General features: G+C 41.6%; 1 protein-coding gene across 4 annotated transcripts in view; it reads left to right on the top strand.

Moving 5' to 3' along the window:
- The window catches only part of STARD13 (StAR-related lipid transfer (START) domain containing 13), a 583,251-nt gene that overhangs the window by 454,798 nt on the left and 103,406 nt on the right, over positions 1–25,047 (top strand). The window contains exon 1 of one of the 4 annotated variants that reach the window (XM_011997822.1): positions 16,465–16,696. The exons of the other annotated variants lie outside the window; for them this stretch is intronic. The gene's annotated coding sequence lies outside the window, so the exon portion shown is untranslated. Of the gene's footprint in view, positions 1–16,464; positions 16,697–25,047 lie in introns of those variants that run through there. 4 annotated transcript variants of the gene reach the window in all.

Raw genomic sequence — 25,047 nt, 5'->3', positions numbered from 1 at the left:
TCACCGTGTTAGCCAGGGTGATCTCAATCTCCTGACCTCGTGATCTGCCCGTCTTGGCCTCCCAAAGTGCTGGGATTACAGGCATGAGCCACCGCGCCCAGCCATGCCCTTGCTTCTTAAAGCTGAATCATATTTCATTGTATATGTATACCACATTTTTTAATCCATGCATCTGATGGGTACTTGGGTTGCTTCTACCTTTTGGGTGTTGTGAATAATGCTGCTATGAATGCGAGTGTACAAATATCTCTTTGAGACAGAAGTTATCAATAATTTTTTGGCAGGAGGCCTGTGTTTTCATTTTGCACTGGGATCCACAAGTTTTATAGCCAGTCCTGCATAGAGGAATGGGATGAGAGTGAGCTGGAGACCCAAGGGGGAGCTGAGTTGGCCGAACAGAGGAACAGGAGAAGGGATCCACTCAGATGATCAGTAGGAACCCAACTCAGAGGGAAGAGGGGGATGTGTGTTAATGAGAGACTGATGCCTTTGTGCTACTGTCAGTTTCCAGTTCGCATACGTTGCTAAAGTTTGTGACGATATCAGTCTGCCTTAAAAAGCAAGGAAATGTTTACTGTGCTACAACATGAGTGAACCTTGAGGATATTATACTAAGTGAAATAAGCCAATCGCAAATGGACAACCACACGAGGCACCTAGAGAAGTCAAACTCATAGAGACACAAAGTCCAACAGTGGTTGCCAGGGGCTGACGAATGGGGAAAGGGGAGTTGTTCAGTGGATACAGAGTTTCAGTTTTGCAAGATGAAAAAGTTCTGGAGATTGGTTGCATAAGGAAGTGAATATACTTAATGCTACTGAAATGTACACTTAAAAATTGTTAACTTGGTAAAATTTTTGTTAGTTATTTCAGCACAACTTTTTTTTGAGTTGATGACAAGTGTTTTCATTTCAGTAGTCCATCTACTACTGAATACTCTTCCAGGGCTTATCTATATGGATATGGGGGAAAGTTAACTATTGTAATGAATGTGACGACTATTGTGAACTCCTCTAACTGCTCCAAGGATTTCAATAAATCTCTCCTCTGTTCTTGCAGTTCTCTATAACTTTGTATCCCTTCATTCATTTCATAGAAGGCGAACATTTTCTGTTCATATGAAGCTATTCTTTTGTTGTTCTTAATTGTAGGAACAATTAATGACATAGTGTAATCCATTAGAATCAGAACCTGGATGACTTTTAGTCATCTGTTTTCTAGAGATAAAAAATATTAAATGCAGCCTTATTTATTTTTTATTTATTTTTTATTTTTTTGAGATGGAATCTTGCTCTGTCGCCCAGGCTGGAGTGCAGTGACACAATCTCGACTCACTGCAACCTCCACCTCCCGGGTTCAAGCAATTCTTCTGCCTCAGCCTCCCAAGTAGCTAGGACTACAGGCGCCCACCACCACACCTGGCTAATTTTTTGTATTTTTAGTAGAGATGAGGTTTCACTATGTTGGCTAGGCTGGTCTTGAACTCCTGACCTCATGATCCGCCTGCCTTGGCCTCCCAAAGTGCTGGGATTACAGGCGTGAGCCACCATGCCCAGCCTAAATGCAGTCATTTTTATAAGGGATCATCTTTACCCTTATAGCTAATATTCATTGTCTACAACCAGCTGATACTCATTCTCTAAAATCAAAAATAATAAATAATTAGAGTTTTATTCCATGAATTTCAGATAAATGTGTTTCATGACCCTGAGGAAATTCGTTCACTTATTATTTTGTAAAGTTTGCTAGCCATTCAGTTTGCTGTATCGGCTAGTTTTCATGTGTGTTCGCCAGTTGTATGATTCAGGTGTTTTACATTTGAATGCCTGTTATGTGTCAGCAGTGTTCTAGCCACTGAAGATATATCAACGTTCAAAACAGAAAAACATCCCTGCCTCATCAAGTTTTTAATCTGGGAAAAGACAGGCATTAAAGCCAAAAAGTGAGCAACCAGTGTGAAGGTGAAATGTGCTTTGGAAGAAAAAAATTAAAGCAGGAAGTGGCATCTGATTGTAACTTGTTCATAAGGTGCTTTGGGAATATCATGGAAAAGCAGTTCCTCTGCCCATCAGTATTTCAGTCTGGAAACTGCAGTTGTCTATTTGTATACTTTTCTTCTCTTTTCTTCTTTCTTTCTTTTTTTTGTTTGTTTGTTTTTAGAGACAGGATCTTGTTTTGTCACCCATGGTGGAGTACAGTGGCATGATCATAGCTCACTGCAACCTCAAACTCCTGAGCTCAAGATCCTCCTGCCTCGGCCTCCCAAGTAGCTAGGACTGTAGGCATGCACCACCACGCCCAGGGGTCTTGCTATGTTGTCCGTGCTGGACTCAAACTCCTGGCGTCAAGTGATCCTCCTGCCTCTGCATCCCAAAGTGTTAGATAACAGGTGTGAGCCACTGCACCTGACCTATTTTTATACTTGTTTCATTTTGCACTGGGATCCACAGATCATGTCCTGCATTGGGGAGCAGGATGAGAGTCAGCTGGAACTCTAAGGAGGAGTTGAGATGGCCAAGCAGAGGAGCAGGAAGAGGGGTTCCCTCAGGATCAGCAGGAACCCAACTCAAAGGGAAGAAAGGGACACACATCAAAGAAAGGCTGGTGTCTTTGCAGTACTTTTCCCTACTCTGCAGTCATGCCCTGGAACTGTGGCATACTGCATGGTGACCATCTCCCTCACTCCTTGGAAAGTTACTTTTATTTATTTATTCTGAGATTTATCCACCCCTTAGCATCTTACATAGTACTCTGTAATTGTATTTCACAATACATATAGTAAACACGATTGTTACATTTTTAAAATTAATAAGAGAAGATACCCTGTAGATTTCCAGGGCCCTTATTTGTAGAGTCATCCAAGTTCTAGGTTTAGCTGTAGGTTCTCCTTTAGAAGAAATAATATTACAGGTATTCTCGGTTTTTCTCAGCGACATGTTGTTCAGCATAACCAAGCGTAGAATGGTGTGACCTAATTCCTATTTATCACAAGGTGTCCTTCCCTGTCTTTTTAATATCAAAATCTTAATGCTGAGTTTCACGAATATATAAACTACTCTCTGTTCTTCACAGACAACTGAATGAAAGATATGTTACAATAATGCCATCTTGAATTTATATAGTACTCTTGCTGTGTTAAGGTATGGCAGCATTTCTTATAATGTTTTATGTAACAAAGAGGTTGAACGAGTTCCTATGAGTCAGACAAATGAAGTGAAATAGGCATTATGATGTAGGAATAGTGTGGGCTTTGGAATTACATGCTTTGGAGTGAGAACTAGATTTGAATACTGTTGTACCAGACCCCTATTCACTTCTGTAGAGATGGCACCAGGTTCAAGAGGCTGAAGGAGAGACAGCAAATGAGACATAGGGTTTATTGAGGGGAACTTACATACAGAGCGTTCCAGTGGTGGCAGGCTGGACAGGAGAACTGAGACCGTCTTCAGAAAACATGCAGTTTATGTAGCATTTTCACTTACCCTTCACCTGGAAACCTTCACTTAACCCGAAACAAAGGGCCTGACTCCCCAGGACAGCCCACATTCCATGGGACAGGCCATGAGCTCAGATGTTCCTCATAGATAAAGAATGAATCTCTGGTTGGCCACTCCTGGATTCCTTAGCTTGGAGCTCTGAACACACATTCCTCTTAGACCATAGGGTAACTCTCAGGGTGTTGGTCCAGTTAAGCTGTTGCTGTCAGGTATGTCTGCCATACAGTAAAAAGTTGGCCCTTTCTGTGTAGCTTTTGACACCACTGAAATCTATGAGCTTTAGTTTCCTCCTCTGTAAAGTGGAATAAAATGAGATGTGTGTGAATTTGTGTGTGTGTGTGTGCAATATAGTCTGCTCCAAGCTTTGCCATTAAGTAGACACTCAGTAAATATTAATTTCCCTTGTCTTTCTCTTTTAAAATAAATCACTTGCCTGATTTCCCTGTCCTGCTAGACAGAGGGCTTCCTGTTGGAAAGAACCGTGCTTTGTTTATCCTTGCCCCGGCAGAGACCCTGGGCTTGTAATTTTTTCAGTAAAGCTGCATTTAAAAACAAATTTAAGCTTAACTTTTACAATATTTTTCATGCAGGTGTTTATTTCAGCTTGGTGCATTCTTCCCGGGAGGGGCATCACTCTCCTCCCTCGCTCTCTTGGAGGTTTTATCTGGAATCTTCTTGTTTTGGAGGGACTTTCTGATGCCAGCCCAGTGAGTTCATGCAGCACTAAGTGGAGAAGGCCAGGCCGCACGGTCCTCCTTGACCTGAGAGGATCTGAGGCCCCCTTCCTCTGTGTGCTTGCACCACACGTGCAGTCATACATCGCGGCAGCCACTCTGGCTTCTTGCCCATAAAATCAATGCTCTCAGTCTGACATCGCTCAGCCTGACAAGAGGCATATTTGATAGGAGCAGGTTTGATAGAGAGGGTTTTGAAGAGGCCAAGCAGTGGAGGTGAGAGGCAGGAGGCAGGAAGTGCTCACACCATGGAGTCACAAGGGTGGGGCAGCCTCCTCACTCCTCCCCAAGTGACATGTCAGTACTTAGTTGGCACATGCCATCAAAAACAATGAGCTGAAAGAGTAGAAATGTCTTTCAAATTTCATGTCTTGTGGGCTTTGATAGGTGTCGTATGGTGTCATGCCAGACCCCTATTGACTCCAGTAGGGATAGTACCATGTCCAGAGGCCGAGGAAGAGACCTGGAGCCAGCCAATGAGACGTAGGGTTTATTGGGTCGACTTATATCTGGGGCAGTCCAGTGATAGCAGACTACACAGGAAGACCACTACTGTTTATAAAAGGCATGCAGTTTATATAGAATTTTTACTTAGCACCCCCCACCTAGCAACCTCCATTTAACCCAAAACCAAGGGCCTTGATTCCCGGTATGGCCTGTGTTCCAAGGGATGGGCCAGGAATTTGAATGACCCTCATGGATAAGAAGTGCAACTCCAGGTTGGCCACTCTCGAATTCCTTAGCTTGGGACTCCAAACACACATTCTTCTTAGACCATAGGGTCATTCTTGGGGCATGCTCAGTTATGGTGGTCAGGTGCCTCTCCTATACATATGGTCAAATACTACCAACCATATATTTATTTAAATTTTTTATTGCCGTAGGTTTTTGGAGAACAGGCAGTGTTTGGTTACATGAGTAAGTTCTTTAGTGGTGGTTTGTCAGATTTTGGTGCACCCATCACCTAGCAGTATACACTAAACCCAATTTGCAGTCTTTCATTCCTCGCCTCCTTCCCACCCTTTTCCCCTGAGTCCCCAAAGTCCATTGTGTCATTCTTATGCCTTTGCATCCTCATAGCTTAGCTCCCACTTATGAGTAAGAATATATGATGTTTGGTTTTCCGTTCCTGAGTTATTCACTTAGAATAATAGTCTCCAGTACCACCCAGGTTGCTGTGAATGCCATTAATTCATTCCTTTTATGGATGAGTATATTATATATATATCACAGTTTCTTTATCCACTCATTGATTGATAGGCATTTGGGCTGGTTCCACATTTTTGCAATTGTGAATTATGCTGCTATAAACATGCATGCAAGTATCTTTTTCATATAATGACTTCTTTTCCTCTGGGTAGATACCCAGTAGTGGGATAGCTGGATCAAATGGTAGTTCTACTTTAGTTCTTTAGGGACTCTCCACACTGTTTTCCATAGTGGTTGTACTAGTTTACATTCCCACCGGTAGTGTAGAAGTATTCCCTTTTCATCGCATCCACTCCAACATCTTTTTTTTTTTTTAATTTGGCTATTCTTGCAAGAGTAAGGTGGAATCACGTTGTAGTTTTGATTTGCATTCCCCGATCATTAGTGATGTTGAGCACTTTTTTATATCTTTGTTGGCCATTTGTATATCTTCTTTTGAGAATTGTCTATTCATGTCTATAGCCCACTTTTTGGTGGGATTGTTTATTTTTTCTTCCTAATTTGTTTGAGTTTGTTGTAGATTCTGGATATTAGCCCCTTGTCAGATGTATAGATTTTGAAGATTTTCTTCTACTCTGATACCAACCGTATTTTTTATCACAAAAACTTCCTGTTGTAGCTATGGTTTTAGAATGGCCTGTACTCAAATACTTTAGGGAAATGATACTCTGCCTTCCTTTTAAGATACCTAGAAAATGAGATTTCTCTTCTTGTTCTAGTCCCCACTCCAGTAACTTAAATCACATTTAAGCCATGAGGCAGCCACATCTCCAGGTGATAGAAGTGACCTTAAATATGATGAGCATTATTATGTCCAAGCATCCTGGATCCAAACTCTGAACTACATCATAATCAAAAGAACTGAGTAAAAAAGTTTTTAGTGTAAAAAATAAGTCATTTGCTATATTACAAAGCGAAAGAATGCTTATAGGTTATGAGAGGATGCTGTTTGGAGAGTTGCCAGAGGTTGAAGTAGGAGATAGATCTTCACTGTTTTTGCTTTGTTTTGTAGAAGTAAAGCACTTGTTAGCCTTGTGGGGTTAAGACCAGCTGGGCAGAGCAGAGCCCAAGCTGTAAGCATGGGGACTTCAGCATGACTCCAACAAGGCAGAAACATGTCTGCAGATGAAACCTCAGGTCTTTTAAGGAAGAATCCTTACGTGAAAGCAAGATCCCACCAGTCAGAGACTAGCAGGCTCAGTGAGAGGTGCTCATCCCCCCCGCTCCAATACTTATTCTATTCCTGAATTTTCTGATGCACTTACCTCTAGGCTAGGCAAAGCATTTTCTTATTCTCTAAATAAATTCTTTTGCAAGGAGCAACAGTCTGTGTGTCTGAGGGGAAAAACGGCAGTAGAACCTAATGCTTCCAAAGGACTTAAACAAGGTTCTGTTTCCCTGGAAACCAAATCGTTTCCTGCTGTTTGTACACATTTTTTTGTAGGAGCACCTGTGAAGGGAGATCAGTAGCATCTGAATCTCTTGTCAGTGATGGCACCCTTGAAATTCAGAATGTCTTGGGTGTTTTGAAGCACATCCTGGTTGTTTTAAAAACTCCTACACTGCACGGCACTGGGAATATTTGGTTTTAGCTACCATTACAGGGAATGTGTGTGTGTGTATGTGTGTGCGCATGTGTGTGTGTATCTGTGTGTGAGTGTGTAAGATGATGGAAAAGAAAATCTGGGATTTAGCAAAAGCTAAGGTCTTTAATAAGTTCTGAAGTCACTGAAGGGCTGTGGAGCTGGCAGATGCACTTATCACTCGGCGCGCATGTTCCTGCCTTTGGATTACTGGGAGCATTATGGTAGAGCAACTAATCTTTTGTGGCCAGTGCTGCTTGGCTGTGTTGATAAGTGTGATTAACAACTTTAAAAGTCAAATACGTTAGCAAATGCCTTATAGCTGCCAGGAATGTTGCGGCCACCCACGCGTTGCAGCAAGATGAGAAGTCTGTCTCAGGAGCTTAGGATTCCTAGACCTTTTAGATAAGTATGCCTCCAAGTTTGGTTTTTAAGTTTATTTCAACCCAATCAATTAAAGTTATTGTTAGAAAGCAGTCGGATATAAAACCAAAAAATGAAGAATGTGCTTTTTGTTTGTGAGGTTTAAAAAGATGACGTTCATTACACTTTCAGAATCCTCTTTAAGTCTGCTTTCTCCTTAAATTCCAAAGTGAACTTTAAAAGAGATGCTAGATTTTTAAAATATTTCATCGCACAGGCGTTTGTGGTGCTAACCCCGAATGAAAGTGAAAACTCTGGTGTATATACGATTTGGGTGAGGCCGGGGGAGGTGAAGTAATCTTCAAAACAGTGTAAGAAATCCAGCTTAGAAAGCGATCAGCCTGGCTTGCCACGTGACCTGGGGCTTTGTGCTTACCAAACTGCAGCTTCCTTTTTGATGCCCATTAACATCTTAATTAAAGCAGGCCCTGTGCTAAGCGTTATACCAAGGATTTCTGGATTTCTCTGCCCAGGATTAAAGATACCACCATTGAAAATTTAAAGTATAGGGTTTGATATACAGGTCAAGGGTTAGTAGACAGTTGGGGTGAAAGAACAAGATAAGCACAGAATTAGGGTAATCAATCCCGAAGAACAGCAGTGCCAGTTGCAAGAGGCAAATCCAATCTTGTCGTCTTGCCATGAGCACAATGCATGAAATTGGCTTGCCCCAGCAGGTAGTTTATGCTTTCTGCCTCACTGTTGACTTTCCCTGGTCTGCGGCTATTGAATGCCAGAACTTCACATACTTTCTCTACCTCGAGAGAGCCAGAGTAGGTTCCATTCCTTGGCAACAGAAACAAAGAGCAGACTCTCTGGAACATCAGACTTGTAGGAAAGATGCTGATGTGATGGAGATATTATTTATCCCTTATGTCCTTCTGAGCCTCTCTTGTGAACATAGTTAATTTTGTACCACATGATGTTGTTTTCTGTTTTCAGTACGACTCCCCAATGCACGGTTGACTCTTTCCCGACAAGATATATTTTTCTCCCCCATTTCTCTCCCTCTCCTTTTGGGTACTATAAGCCGGAGTGTATAACTCTTAGAATTTTACAAATATTGAAATAGGAATCCTGGATGTGCAGTGAAATGTCCACAGAGATAAGGCATTGCTGACATTTTCAAACTGTACCTGATGGGGAATGAAATTCTGAGCACTGGAATTTTATGTACCCAGCTGGCATTACTCTTACAGTTCGTTGTCAGAGCCCTCATGTCACAGATGTGCTGTCTGATTTTTCTTATGAAATCTTTTTGGATAAAGGAAGTTCAAAAAATCAGGGTCAGTAACTCAACTAGCAAGCACATTGCCTTGATCTAAAAACATGATAGTTTGACAGAACTTTCCTTTTTAATCAATAGTTGCAAACAAAAAGGTGAAAATGTGTCATTTTATAAGGAAAGGCAACTTTTTTCTCAGAAAAAGAAAGGCAATTTAATAATGGCAGAAATTAGAGGACAGATTGTCATACCTGTTTAGGAATGTAAATTCTGGAAAGGGATTTGTGAAGAGATTGTTTTTCAAACAGGCTATAAACATGAGTTTGGTTGGTTCTCCACATTACCTGAAAGGCTTGCAAGTGAAATTGAGTTGGAGGCATATGTAGTAGCCCGAGAACCTAAGAACTGCAAGTTGCGACTTGGAAATAGGCTCCATGACCCTAGAGAATGGAAAGTCCCAGAGCCCTCCTCATGCACATCTGCATCTGCCCGCACCTGCTTGCAGGACCCCTGAGGATTAATACATGTTGCTGCTCGTGTAGGCTCTAGGTGCCCGTGTGCCCAAGCGACTCGGTGTCCAAATCTGAAAGGTTGACATTTCTATTGCTGTAAATAAGAATAATTCAACAGTAGAAAGTGGCTTTATTTTCTGCTTAAAATGGGAGTAGAAAACAAGGCAGGCATGCTCTAGATAGCTGTGCACATGCTAAAGAACAGTTGGTCATGAAGTAAGAGACTTAAATTCTACTTAATAAATGTTTTCATTTATGAGTTAGTGTGGGTTCACTCACCCATCTTTTCTACCACACTGCTTGGGATGTAAAGCTACTAGAGAGGTACAGAGGGACAAATCTGTGAGTTTCAGGGGGACAGGGGGACAGCCACCCAAAAAGGCATGCTTCTGACACTATTCTGGAGTGGTGCTGGTTCCTTGGTCTGGCCCCCTGAAACCACACTTTTGACTACAGTAGTCACTAGGGTTCCACTGAGCTAATCTGTTGTTGCCTCTCTTTTTTGTTTATTTGAAAATCTCCAAGACATATTGTTCTATGAACAGAGTAAGTCTGAGAATAATACATATATTATGATTCTGTTTCAGTGAAAAACAATTCTTATGGGTGTATAACATGGATATATATGTACAAGTATATATAGACATATGTGTATATTTTACATACATAAGATATGTGTATGAATATGTGGCATACATACACACACACACACACACACACACACACACACACAGAGTCAGCTCTCTCTATCCATGGGTTCCAAATCTCTAGATTCAACCGTGAATTGAAAATATGTATTTTAAAAATTGTATGTATATTGAACACGTACAGACTTTTTTCCTTGTCATTATTCCCTCAACAATACACAGTAGAACAACTGGGTACATAGCATTTACATGTTGTGCTAGGTATTATAAGTAATTTAGTGATGATTTAAGGTATACAGGAGGATGTATGTAGGTTACATGCAAATACTATCCCACTTTGTATCAGGGACTTGAGAATCTGTGGATTTTGATATCTGTGGGGATCCTGAAACCAGTCCCCCTTGGTGTCTGATATCACAGCTATCAAAACCCACATATATAACAAGCGTGTTATATATGCATAACAAGTTTGGAAGGATACACACCAAATTGTTAATAGTGACTACTTCCAAGGAGGCAAGTGAAATTAGAAGTTGGGAATAAAAACGGGCTTTTACTTTTTTAGGCTATGCTTCTGCATTGTTTAAATATTTTCAATGAGCATTATTTGATATCATTAAAATATTTTAAGAAGATATTTTAAATAATATTTTTATTTTAATATCTTTCATGTTTTATGTAATATTTTAAAATATTTTTTAAAATAATATATTAAAGATTTTTTTATTAGCTACTAGAGTGTGTTAGATATTCTTTGATTTCACTTGATTTCACTTTGTGAAGATAAAAGTAATTTACTAAAAACGAATGATCCTGTCCTATACAATAACTATATTTTCATATTTATAATGATATTCATAGCATAATGCAAATAATGTATAGTACATTTCCAATGGGTTTTTATTTTCTCATTCCTTTATGTCAAGAAATTGGTGAATTTCTTAGTATCCAAGATCTAAACCAAAATATATGACCAAAAGAAACATACTCGTTCTGTGTAAACAAACTTTGGAACTCTTAACTGATTTTCTTAAATGTCCTCTGGGTTCCATGCCCCATGTTGTCTTTATTAGTGAACTAAAGGGATCAAATTAGCCATGCACTACTCTTAGTTTCTTTTTGGCAAATAACGGTAGCGAAAGAAAAAGTTGTAAGGCAAAAGAAGATAAGCAAAACCTCACAATAAAATCATATTGATTACCAAATATAGGCTCAAATTCTGTCTGATCTCCAAATGTCGTTTAACAAGCAAACATATTAAAATACATATTTTCAATTCACAGTTGAATCTATAGATTTGGAACCCATGGATAGAGAGAGGTGACTGTGTGTGTGTGTGTGTGTGTGTGTGTGTGTGTGTGTGTGTGTGTACAGGTTTGACGAAGTCTTAGCTCTTCACTTTTCTTTCAGATGCTTCAACCACAGTCGTATCTTACTTGAAAGGTTCACCTGAGGCTTGAGGCAAACATCGGGATTGGAAAGGCAGATTCTATTGCGCCTGCAGGCAGCATGGGGCAAACAGAGCCCTCCAGAGCTTGTGGCTGGACGTGGGGTCACTTAGGGATTTAGACTAGGGCGTTATCACCAGAGAAACAGGTAAAGGTTTTCCTGGATTTTTACACTGAAATACTTTTAGCCAGTCCATATTTCTCAAATACCTTAATTCCACCAAGCACACTAGTCAACGGTCACAATTCCCACCAATTGAAACCCATTTCTGACATTCCAAATGCTAACTGGAGGTTGTTGGTGGAGAAATGGTAACAACAGGGCTTGAAACAGCCGATTCTGATGTGGAGGTGCCCTCTTTAGAATGCCAGGTACACTGTTAGTCTCCCAGATTTTGAATGGTGGATTAGATGCTAGCAGCATCTGCGGGATAGTTTAACCTAAGTGTTAAATAACGCACACGATATCGCACCCTATTTGCTCAAGTATTTCAAATTGCAGGCATTAATACAATTAGCAGTTCTTACAGAGAATTCTCAATTTCTTGATTTGTGGTTAATCAAAGTCAATCTTTTAAGTGTAGTCATATTCACCTATATTTTAAATCACCTGTATTTTATTCCATTCTAACTAAGGAATGATAGCATGTATTGAATGCTTATGCTAAGCTCTGTGGCAAGCATTTTACGTACATTCACGCACTAAATCTGTACAACAGTCCTAAGATGTGTACCCTTATTACCTATTCAACAATGAGAGACTGCAAGCAACTTGTTCACATTCACACAGCTTGTACCATCAGAGCCAAGATTAGAATTCAGGCATTTGGGACATTAAGTGCAGTTTTTTTATTGGACTCTAAAGGGAGCACACTGTTATCCATGAAGTCATACTGCCCTCACTGGCTGTGAAATACTGTGTTCTTCATTTACTCTTGCGGGAATTTGCAAATTGTCTGCGCCTGTTGCTTTGTAAGGGCTCCTCCCTTGATGTGCAGTAAGTTCTGCTTCCTCAGTGTGCTCAGTGTGCTCTCATCTCTGCAGAGCTGATGTTTAATAGTCAGACCTGGCTCTTTGCAAAAAAGAAAGCAAACTCCCCAAGGAGCCATATTCATTGCCTCTAGGATCCTTCCTACTTTGCCCCTTCAAAGAACACTGTGGGTGTTTGCTGTTGAAGCTGCACACCCACTCGGTGCATGAGGCTGGACTCTGTGTTCTTTTTGTTTTTGTTTTTTGTTTTTTGTTTTTTTGACAGGATCTTGCTCTATCACTGGGCTGGAGCGCAGTGGCATGATCACAGCTCACTATAGCCTCCACCTCCTAGGCTCAAGTGATCCTCCCACCTCAGCCTCCCCAATAGCTGAAACTCCAGGTGCATGCCGCTAAGCCTGGCTAATTTTTAATTTTTTTTTTGTAGAGACAGGGTGCCTCTGTGTTGCCTAGGCTGGTCTTGAACTCCTGGGCTCAAGTGATCCTCCCAGCTCGGCCTCCCAAAGTGCTGGGAGTACAGGCGTGAGCCACTACGGTTGGTCTTGGACTCCACTTCTTGTATATGGTCGTTCAAGATGTCCTGTCATTGAAAAGAAAGGGAATGATGGTTGAAATATCGGTCCCTCACTTAAGGATGGCATGACTGAGGACCAGCAGATCTGTCCTAATGATTGTTGCTGTGCTTAGTTTATGAACTTGTACTGCACTTACACCTAGATATTACTTGGAATGGTTAATTGGCTTCTTAGGCCCTGGAATTTGGGGGAAAAAAGAGAGAGAGAGAAGATTCAAACATCATGCTTTTTGCTTTGCCATCTGCTATAATTCTTAAAGGCATTTTTAGGTCCCCAATATGGTTAGTGCTGCTGTTTGTTCCTTTCCAATGCTGACAGGCTCAGGCACACAGGTTCTGGGCTTTTGATTATGAAATTGATCAAGGGTGGATGAGGGCGATTTCTGGCACCTTCGAGTCAGTGGTTGTGGCCAGAGGGACCATATACATTTGAGTAGGTTGTACACTGCACAGCTCTAGGTTGTCCTGGTCCTGGGGAATGCAGGTGCCAATATGGGGGTACCACACAAGTCCTGAGGTCCCCACCCATGCTCATTCCACTCCCCAATATTTTCCTTCCTTTGCCATAAATTGAATCCCTGTCTAAAACTTCTCTTCTAGACATACTTCCTGACCACTAGCAATCTGCTGCCTATCACCAACATGCTACAACAGTTGTCTTGTAGCCGTGTATGTATTTTAAATGGCTGCAAAAATATTTCACTATGTGACTGTAGCATAATTTATTTGTCAGTTCCCTATTGGTGAGCACTGAGGTAATCTGCAGTCTTTTACAATGACAAATGCTGAAATTAGAACTTGAATATGTGTGTACACCTGTCTGCAAATACCTCTAGGAAAAATTCCTCAAGATGGGATTTCCTAAGACATAACCTCCCTCGACTCGCATGTTTTTCTAGTTGCCTCTAGCACTCTTCCTGTTTTTAACCCTGTCCTCCTACTTCAGCCTTCATGACCTCTTGCTGAAATCATTGCCATAGCCTCCTGAGTGGAGCCATCTGCCTACGCTTCCCTTTAGAATCCATCCTTAACACGGTTTCTAGATCTCACTGCTCAGATTGTGTTACACCTGTGCTCTAAAACCCCCAAGGGTTCACAATTGCTGCCTGAGCTGGTATGAACTCCCTGTACCCTCTCCCAGCATCCAAGGCCATGCCATATATGGTTCCGCCCCATCTTTGGTGACTCATTTGCTTGATTTCCCCCACGTGTTGCCTGTGCTTCAGCAGCACCAGAAGGCTCCTGAGTCCCCGAGCTTGCCTTGCCTCCTGTTTCTTTGGGTGCCTCAGAGCTCACTCCCTACTTGGAAGTGTCCTTCTCTCTCCAGGGTCCTCCCTCGTCTCTGCCTGTGTACCCTCATGCTACCAGCCCGTCCTGTTTTCTAGATTCTCCCACTCCCACTCCACAACCTAGACTCCTTCCACTTCCCCCTGTCCTCATATCCTGCTTTTGGTTATAATTTCATATCATGTCCCCTTGCAGACCACCTGCTCAGAGACAGCTGGCAGCATGCATCCTCTGAAGTGGCTAGCACAGAATGTCTTGCACATTTTAGGAGGTTTTTTTTTTTTTTTTTAAAGGATTTATTAGATAAGATCTTTGCAGTTGACAAATTCTCTTACCCAAAATTGGCATAATCCTTTAACCTGGGGAGAAGAGATCACACACATGAAACTATTATGAAAGTAGTGAATTTCCCAATATATTTAGTCAAGAGCACACAAGTTCATTGGCAGTGAGGTTGCAGGAAGGGCAGGAGCAGGAGCAGCCCATATCATCTGCCTTTCCTGGGCAGGCAGGTCACAGATGCCTGTCACACAGCCTGCATCAAGCAGGGCCTGCTGGATTGGAAAGCTGACTTCTGACCAGCTACAGCAAGCAAGGACTTGCAACACCATGTGGGAAGAATTTACCCTAACAATCCATGTGCTTTCATTAAAGGGATGTTTACAGACATCCTGGTTCTTGACTCAAGTTCATTGTCACCGAATGACGTTCTCATGGAGGAAGTGGGAAAGGGGTGGAATTGAGGAGTGAGTGTAGAAAACTGGACGAAATCAGAGGACCCTGAACAAAATCTCTCATGTTCCTTTTCAGTGACTCAGAAAGCCTGTCTCCCTACAAATCCCTACAAGGTTGAGACACGCAGGCACTCTCAACCTTGAAGTATCTGATTTTACAACTTCAAACTCAGGCTTCTCACAATACTCTATATTCCATCTCTTAGAGTGAGTACCTCTTATCTAGTTCAAGGTCTCATTCATTCTCTTATTTGACAGACACCAATTGTGTGTGTTCTTGCCTTTAAGGAGCTCGCTGACTAATGGCAGATGCCATTTCTAGGGTTCTATTGAGTGAGAGTGGAAGGAGAACTAAGGTCTCAAACTTTTACTACTCAGCCCCACTCTGCCCTATGCTTCCTTTGTATTCTCCCTCACTGTGGAGCTCAAACATTTAAAATCTGAGTGACTGTTATCCTCAGCATGCACTGTATACTCTGCACCTTATTCCTGGAATCCTTTTATCTTTGGCTGTCCTTATCACAGGCAGTGGTAGTTTGGTATCATCCTCTGCCAGATTAAACATATATATTTATTTAATATTCTCTCTGTTGTTGAAAAGAACAATGCGAATGTTGCATAATAACAACAAAGTTCTTTATCATCTTCATCTGATCTGCTGTCATCTGTGGGGTCTCCAGAGCATACTCTGTGCCTTTCATGTTCGTGGACACTGTCGAGAAATAAAACAGACTTGAATCCAGATCCTCTGACTCTGAATCCTAGTACAGTATTCCAATATTTAGCCTTAGTTTAGGAACACTTACTTTCTCTATTCATAGTAAGCGTGTGGCGTCCACTCATTGATAAGGTGGGATTACCACTGAGCATGCAGAATACGAAAGTCTACAGTGCATTGTTTGTCGTGCTCACTTACAGAGCAGACTGATTGTTCCACAGTCACCTGTTCAACCCCACTTGGTAGCAGTTAACCCCGAGAAGCAATGGCCTCTCATCTGGAACCTGAAATGCATCCCATGCATTCTCCTGATTCACCAAGTTCATTGGCAATGTAAATACCAGCAAATCCTGTTGCCAGCTGAGGGTGTAATGTCATCTGTAATGTCATCCAAATGTGAAGGATGACCTGAGTTTTTTAAGGCTACAAAATTAAACGTGCGCTAATTTTGTTATGTCCTATTTTGGCATTTTCTCCTTGGAATTGCTTTGCACAATTTTAACAGATTAAAAATTATTTAGTCATGGGGGTGTGTGTGTGTGTGTGTGTGTGTGTGTGTATATGTGTTTCAGTCATAGGCATCTTCTTTCGAGTCTTATTAGGCATGGAAAAACCTAAGCTTGGTTTAAAACACTTGCTCCCTTCCTGTGAAGTTTTAGGCTAACTTAAAATGGGATGTGTTATATAAGGAAGGCACCTGACACTAGCGGTGGGGGTGCCTAGGAGAAGGAGCACCCCCCTTGGTTTGTGATAGACTGGCAGCGTTTCCTCTGGTATGTGCCAGAGCGGCAGAGCCAGTTTTAAAAAGAGGATTTATAGGAAATCCAGCTGTGAGTTTTCATTTTTTTCTCTTAGAGCTGGAGGCGGGGCCAAAACCAACCTCAAACCAGGCACACCATTGATCAGGCTAGAATGATGTGGACCAGTCTCACAGACAGCAGCCAAGCTCAGAGGAAATATTAGCTGGCAGAGATAACGAAGAGAAAACATTCGCTGACAGATGCACCATCTGTCAGTTTCTGAGGAGCAGTTTTCAAGAAAGCTGAAAATGAATTGAAGAAGAGAGGGGTTTTGTTTGAAAGGTACAGCAGAGCCTAAGGACAATTTTAAACAAAGTAAGTTTGTGTTCCATAGAAAAAGAGGTCGTGGTGGTGGGAAAGACAACAGTTACTTCCTATGTAGATTGTGAGTTTTGTCATTGATATAAAAAGTTTTCTTTGTAATGGACTTGATATTTACAACATTCTCTTAACACGAACTTGATTTAAAATTAAAAAGCAGTGACTGTCATTTTGGCTACTCACTCTAGAAACATTTGCAAGTTACAGTTAGATTTATTTAACGTTTATTTAATCTCAGAGAGAATTGTTTTATCTCAGACTACAGATATGGATAAGGCCTTCCTTCCTTCCTTCCTTCCTTCTCTCTCTATTTATAACAATGGGCAAAATTATTTGTATCTTTCCTCAAAGGCAGTTTATTAAGAAAGTGACCCACCTTTCAGATTGATGAGGTTGGCAGTAAATACTTTGTATTAGGATGCTTAATTCCATGGGCTACGTTACTTAAATAGCTATGAATATGACCTGGACTTCCTAAGAGCCTTCCAAATAATGTTATTGGTGTTGACATCATTTTTAAAGGAAGCTGCTTCTGGATCTTCTGTAGTTTATCTTTCTCAAAAAGTCTGTTCCCCTCTTTCAGAACATAAGCTACCATATGAAACAATCCTGCTATTTATGTTTAATACATTTTCCAACGGCTTCGTTTTCAAAGTTGGACTTGGGCTGTTCGTAATTGTATGTTACATCTAAGTGGTTTGCGTTCGATGTCATATGTCGCATGTTTTATTAGACCAGGATTTGTCTAGTTCCAAGGGGATCTAAAGCAGTGATTGAGAATCAGATTCTATGAGCGATAGCAGAAAGTTTTCAGGGGGCTCACAGGAGCTCCTTTATTGGAAAAAGTCAGTTCTCTTAGAATTTACACAGGCGGAAAGGGATTTATTTTGCATCTGCGTTAGCAGGCTGTCTAGTCCAAACCAGAAGTGGAAGCGCTGGCTGTAAACTCGCCAAAGTAGAAACCACTCAGTGTTATGGCCCAATATGGATGTCAGAGCTCTGGAGCATGTGTGGGAAAATGGCCACAGGCCAACGTCTGGAATCATTTATCTTCCGGTGGAGCCTAGAGGACAACTGTTTTATGCATTTTACAGAAATCCTTGCTGATTGATTTCATTTACATAGAGCTGGTGCAGAGACTAATGGTGAGGACAACTAAAAATGGGAGAGAAATATTGATCTATTTCTGCTTTTCCTGACATCCTGGTCTCATTAGTGTTCTTAGCACCTTTGAATGAGATTATGCCGTTACTGACAACCATATGGTTTCTACGGGGTTCTTTCCACGCGTCTCATAAGAAATGCCACATTTATGTCTTTTCTTATTGGGGAAATCAGAAACTGAAAGTGGAAGGTTTTGTCGTACTGTCTTTTCATTAGCTTAGTCTGTTTCCTACAGTCTGAATGTGAAAAATGAGAGGAAGGAAATATCAGTAGACAGAGTTCTTTGTACACTCCGTGCAACCTATGTAGTCATTTAGAGACGTGTGCCTGCTACTCTTTGTGCAATACTGGGACATACTGTTGTTGATGTGTAGATTCATATCTGCCTGTGAAGGCATCATCCATGCCAACCAGTATGTTCTGCATGAGCTAAACTCACATGTGCTGACACATGCTGACATGTGACAAGGTAGCATCCGGGCCTGTTTTTCTAACGTGTAAAAGAATTTTGCCAGCCTCTGACAGTACCCACGTCAGACCTTCTGGAGACGTTTTTAATTGATTTCAAAGACCAAGGTAACAGTCAGAAGCCTTGGATTTCAGACACTACCCTTATGCTGCCTAATTTTGTGACCTTGAGGAAGATAATTAACCTTTTGATAAATCCATTTCACTGCTTACAGATATAGTGAATAATTATAGCCATTTTTGTCTCCCAGAGATATTTCAAATGTCAGTAAGACATTTATAATGCATCTTGTGCTATTAGCTTTTGGTACGTATGCCATTAATGAAATTGCCTCCACTCTCTTAGACGGAACTTCTGCGTTACACTGAAAAAGCTAAAAACTTTAGCCTTTTAAAGTTAAAACAAAATTAAAAACAAAATTCTATAATCTTATGTAGTAGTACTTTTGTTTTTTGGAGGCTGCTCTTGAAGGTATTTGCATCTATTGTTTTCTCTTTGCGGAATAGTTATTTGATTTTCTCATCAAGATTCTCAGCATTGTGTAAGACTGGTCATTTCCTCAAACAGGTTGAAGTTTTAAAAATCGGGCTAAAATTGGTGTGATGCTGCTTTGATTTGGTATGATTGAATGTATGTATTTTTTAAACTTCCTAATGTAAAGAAAATGGATAATAGTACAGATTAAGGTACATAGTATTTTCTCACATTTTATAGATACATAGATATACCATAAAAATAAATATATGCTAATCTTCATATGTATATACACACACATGCACTTCATCTTTCAGAATAATCCAGTAAAAGTGATAGCATAGCAGCTATCATACATGTAAGATATTAAAAGATAGGAGTGATTAATGTGTTTTCATTTTAAATCCTTTTCATTTTACATGATGAACGTGATCTCAGCTTAGTGTAGTGCAAGGGACATCAGAAGCCAGACCTGCAGTCTCAGCTGCCAGTGCAGAGATTCTAAGGGCCACCACACACCCTGTTCTGTGCACACAGGTGCGTGGTAGCCCCTAGAATCTCGAAGCGTGGCAGCCTTGGGAGCCACGCCATTCAGCTGCGCTCTTCTGCTGCAGCGTGGGAATCAGAATGTGTGCCTTACCGCAGGAGGTGTCTGGGAGGTTCGTATGACATGATGCGCGTGAAAATGCTTTGAAAACTTTCAGGCCATTTAAAGTCGCTAATTGAACTCCGACAGCTTCTTTGTTCCTGGAATATTCCTTTCTTCCCTTTCTTAATAAGTTCTGCCCGTCATTCAAAGGCTCCCTTAATCTTTTTTGATTTCCTCAAAGGTGTTTCTTTGGAGCCCCCAGAGTCCCTCCCAGAAAGAGGAAACTAGTGAATTTTGCCACCCATGTCCCTCCCGCCTCACCCACCAGATGACTTCACTATTACACCCCGTGTTTTCACACGTCCACACTCTGCCCAGTTCTGTCCCTGCGCTCCACTAAATATTTTCTCTACCACTTGCCAACATCCTCCTCCTCCAAAGCTACCTTAAATATCACTTGCCTTTGAAACCTTCCCCACCACCAGTCCTCCACAGAGCTAGAGCCTTCTTCATTCATGGTTCCAAACTTCTAATCAAGGCTTTATCTTGTTCTACTTCTTTCTTTATTTACACATCTTCCTTCTTCCCTAGGCTCTGCAAAGACAGGCCAGGTGCCATGCTGCTTTGACTCCCTGGCGCTTGCTGTAGTTTCTCATGTCTGGTTGGTGTTCAAGTAATGTGTGTTGGATGAATGAGGAAGTCAGTCTTTCCATATCACTTCTTTGTGGGGTCCTGTCATTACACACTTTCTGGGACAGAACCCTGGTACCCATTTGTGTGTCTGGAATAAGTTGACCCTTACGGCATAACAGCATATAGACTGTTTTCGGCTGGGAACCTGAGGTTCCAACAACCCAAAACCCTGCATCTAATCACCAGCAGATTAACTATTAACCTACTAGTCCTATCTGAATCCTACTAATCATAGTTAGGTAACTAAACATTAAAACTATCATCCAACTATCTCTATTCTGAGAGAGCCTTGGCATATTTGTGACTAGCTGTGTTTTAAAAAGAAAATCTGACCATCTTTCTGAAAGGCAGTTTGGCAGCATTTGTCAAGATCCTCTGATCCAATAATTCTCCTAGGAAATTATCCTAACGAAATGGTTTCATAAAAATGTAGACAAAGCTTTCCGAACAAAGATGTTCAGCATGATATTATTTATAAATAATATGAAAAATGGCAAATAAGTGACCAGTATTACTTTTATAATCAAATTAAAATTCTTAAGAATCCAAAGGTTGCTTGACAGATTATGTACTAATTATGTTGACCATAAGGCCTCCGTTTTTAGGTTCTTTACACAGAATCAAGGATATACTTGGAACAATCAAGTTGAGCAACTTCTTACCATGCTTCCAATTTTACTACTCTCCCTTCTCTTTAAATTTAGAAAAATGTTGAAAATAAGGTAACCTTTGAGGTCAGAATTTGAAAATTCTTTGACAGAATAATCTGAGCATCAGAAGGGGCCTAGAAGGCCTGCTTCAACCATTTTCATTCAAAAATTGACTGCATGGAGAGCTGGAGATTCAAACTGGTTTAACTTTGCTCTTGAGCTGAGGTTTAAAACAGTTAAAAAAAGGCTGAGAGCGGTGGCTCATGCCTGTAATCCCAGCACTTTGGGAGGCCGAGGCGGGCAGATCACGAGGTCAGGAGATCGAGACCATCCTGGCTAACATGGTGAAACCCCTTTCTACTAAAAATACAAAAACTTTAACCGGACGTGGTGGCAGGTGCCTGTAGTCCCAGCTACCAGGAGGCTGAGGCAGGAGAATGGCGTGAACCCAGGAGGCGGAGTTTGCAGTGAGCCAAGATCACGCCACTGCACTCCAGCCTGGGCGACAGAGCGAGACTCCATCTCAAAAAAAAAAAAAAAAAGTGTTAAAAAGAAAACTTGAATCTATTTGTTCAAATACTATGAAGAAAGGTATGTGAATTATGGAAGTTTTTTGGTAATCTCTCATTTAATCTCTTTTTACATGGAATAACTGGCAGAGGTAAAACCATGTTATCATAGTAGTTTCTGCGTGTTATATCGGGATAAACCACAGGAGTACCAGAAATAATCACTGACCAAAATGGGTTCGTGTAGTCAATGGAACACGGGATTTGATGGGGCCATGCCGCTGAGATACACTGTCCATCACCATGTCTGGGCTCAGTGTGGGAGGGTTTCTGTTTCCAGTTCTTGGAATAATACTTAAAGTGCATCCCCACTAATTGTGGCCCCCCCTGAAGCTCTCAGTACAGGGGTCAGAGCTAAGGATCGCTAGTGGGTAGGAACATTTCCATCTCATCCCCAAAGTGCAGAGAAGCACATTGCTTCTTTAAGCGTGTTTCTAAATGGTCCTGTTTGGTTGTGTTCCATGTGCAACAACTGAGTAAGTGGGTGCAAGTCCTCTGCTTCAGAGAGTTCACTGTTTAAAAGGTGAAGGAGCGCCAACTTCCAAAGTGAGTAGAAACACAGTAATACATATACAGGTAAGTCCCCCAGTAGGGCAACAGCCAAGCACACACGCAATGTCAGTGGCGGCAGGTTAGAGGTAGAGGGAGCAGGGGAAAGTGGAGTCCTGAGAAATTCACTACAGGGAACTTAAGTGTCAGTGACCAGGAGAGCACCTTGAAGTGGTCTCGTTGCTGGTGACGCTTTGGAAGACTGAAGCAGCCTTCACGGGGCTGGCACGGTGGCTCCCGCCTTGCCAAGGGCTTCCACATACAGATGGTGGGTGGCACAGGGATGCATAGGTCGTTTACCTGAACTTGAGCTGAGCCAGGCTGGTTAGGGGACCTACATGTCAATGAGAGAGCAAGCTGCTGGCTGAAGAAAGCTTCATTATCCTCCAGTCCCAGGAGCTCCTGGGGGATGGCATGGAAGGGCATGAGCTCTCTCAGCAGACCACAGGGCTAGAAAGGGGTGTGTACGGTTACCTTCAGCCTCTGTGGGGCCTCTCCAGAGACCTGTTTATTCTGCACTCAGCAAAGGGCAAGAGGATCGGGTCTGAATTTGTTGCTCGTGGGCCCAGATTTCAAACATGCTCTACTGCCTCAGCAAAGATTACGCCATAAAAGCTTCTTGGAATTATTGGTTCTCTACTCCCCAAAAGAAAACAGTGATTTAAAACAGTCTCCTGAGAACCGCTGTTCTTCCCACACGTGCTTATTATCCTGCATCCTGGGCCATTGGTACTGGGCCCAGCCAATGACTGGCCATATCTACATTATGAGACGTGCCTAAGGAGGAGAAACCCAGCAAGCAGATGAGATACAATTTCTTAAACTAACCGTAAATTACTCCATGAAAAGAACCCTTATGTAACACTGAGGTATCCTGATTAGTGTTCTTTCGGCCTTGCAAGTACCTGAATGAAACCACAAAAGAGTTAAACAACAATATTGGGAACTCAGTTTCAATAAAAGCTGTTTATTTTTAGCTGAGGATGAAGCTCCAAAATAAGTGAGCTCTCTGTGCCAGGCGTTCCAGCAGAGCAGAGGAAGTTATCTTTATCTTTAGAGTTTCTTATAAAGTCTTCTGCTTACTTACTTTAGAGTTTCTTATAAAGTCTTCTGCTTACTGCTGGCTTAAACTATAGCTTTATGTTTGTGCTGACATTCACTTTGGTGTTGGTGTATTATTTCTACAAAGGACCTAAATGCTTATCTCTCTACAATTCTCCTCCTCCAAAATGCACAGCTAGTCACACTGTATACTTAATGTCAACCAACATATATTGAGCAACTACTATGTGTAAGGAACTATGAAAAGGAGACAGGCCTATAATGTCTTCTCAAGAATATTAGAGTCGTGTCTTGGGGACAGATATGGACACAATTCAAGGAAGAATGTTTTTTTTGTAATCAGAGGCTTAAGGCCATGTACTATGGAGCACATATTTAAATCCAATTCGAAGAATGGAAAAGCTTCATGCGTGATACGAAACGTGGCCTGGAAACATCAACAGATTTCACTAGAAGGTAAAGTAGGAAACATGCTCAAGATCAAAGGACGTATGTTTGAAAACACAAAGACTTTAAAGTGTTCAATGGGTTCCTCAGCGTGACTATACCTTAGGGATGGATGGAGAGATCTTCTGCACTGGGAAACGCGATTGGAAAGGGAGACGGGGGCTAGAAGTTTTTAAGGGTCTTAGATGCTATTTAATAAATCACATGTAGTTACTGACAAATTATGAGGAAGGTGGCGATTTTCAACTTGTAATTTAGGATGAATATTTTGGTAGAAAGTGCATCAGAGAAGATGCAGTAGCACCATTTATAAGTCCATTGTGATAAACCAACTCTCCATTTATTAAGTCTATATTCGTTAGATATCTACTGTGTGCTAGGCCCAGTTTTAGACTAGACACAGGAATGAGCAAAATAGGAAAGCAAAGTTTCCTGACTCTTGGAGCTTATGCTCTAGTGGGGAAGACAGAGAGTGAATAGCATAAATAAATGAACTATGTTTATTTTAGTGATAACTGATAAAGAGAAGGAATAAAATAGGGAAAGGGGGTATGGAGGTGCGGGAGAAGGGTTAATTTCTGTACATTTTGCAATATATATTCAAGGTCATTAAGGAAGGCCTCTTGGAGAAGGAACTTGAGGGAAGACGTGAAGGAAGGAGGCTTCAGGCAGGGTCTCTAAATGTCTGGAGTAAGCCTGTGTCAAGCAGAGGAGAAAGATGGGTAGGGCCAAGGCTCTGATGCTGGGTGAGCCTGGGATGCTCACAGGTTGACTGGTAAGTTAGGCGGTGTGGGCAGAAGAGGGAAAAGAAGAGAAATGAAGCACCCTTAGTGACTGTGGGCTTGGTTAATAAAGAACAAGTCAAAGACGACTTAGGTTTTTTTCCTGGATGGCTTAGGTTGACATATTTGGTGTTGAAACAGCTTTTCTTCTGTTTTGTTTTTTGAGATGGAGTCTCACTCCGTCGCCCAGGCTGGAGTGCAGTGGCGTGATCTCAGCTCACTACAACCTACACCTCCTGGGTTCAAGGGATTCTCTTGCCACAGCCTGCCAAGTAGCTGGGACTACAGGCATGTGCCACCATGCCCAGCTAATTTTTTCGTATTTTTAGTAGAGACAGGGTTTCACCATATTAGAAGGTCTTGATCTCCTGACCTCATGATCCGCCCACCTCGACCTCCCAAAGTGCTGGGATTACAGGCGTGAGCCATCACACCCGGCCTGAAACAGCTTTTGTAAGATGGTCTTGGTGACCTCATCAAGGAAGAGGGGAAGTCAGCTAAGAGTCAACAGCCAGGGATTAGGGCTGGGGATTGGAATTCAGTGGCAACGTTTTGGATTAGCTCCTGGGAGGAACAGGAAAAGGATCTAACTAGATACAAATATAAGGACTGATGAGCAGGGTGTCAGCTGTATCGTGGCTTGCTGATCCGTCAGGCAAGCATACATTAGCACTTACTGCGTCAGCAGCAGCACTGTGTCGAATGCTAGGCGGACCGAAGTCGAATCGGCTCGCTGATGGAGAGGAAAGAGAATATTTACAAATATATAAAGTTTGTTCTTTCATCAGGTCTGAGAGAATGAGATAGCATAAATATTTAACTCTGACAATAAACCCACTTGTGATACAAACAAGTTTTATTGGGCTGACTCTTAAAAGGTCCATTAAAAACATACAC

This window comes from Mandrillus leucophaeus, unplaced genomic scaffold (assembly GCF_000951045.1).
Source record: "Mandrillus leucophaeus isolate KB7577 unplaced genomic scaffold, Mleu.le_1.0 Scaffold549, whole genome shotgun sequence".
Lineage (NCBI taxonomy): Eukaryota > Metazoa > Chordata > Mammalia > Primates > Cercopithecidae > Mandrillus > Mandrillus leucophaeus.
The sequence above is the reverse complement of the archived record's forward strand: the minus strand, read 5'-3'. Positions and strand labels throughout refer to the sequence as shown.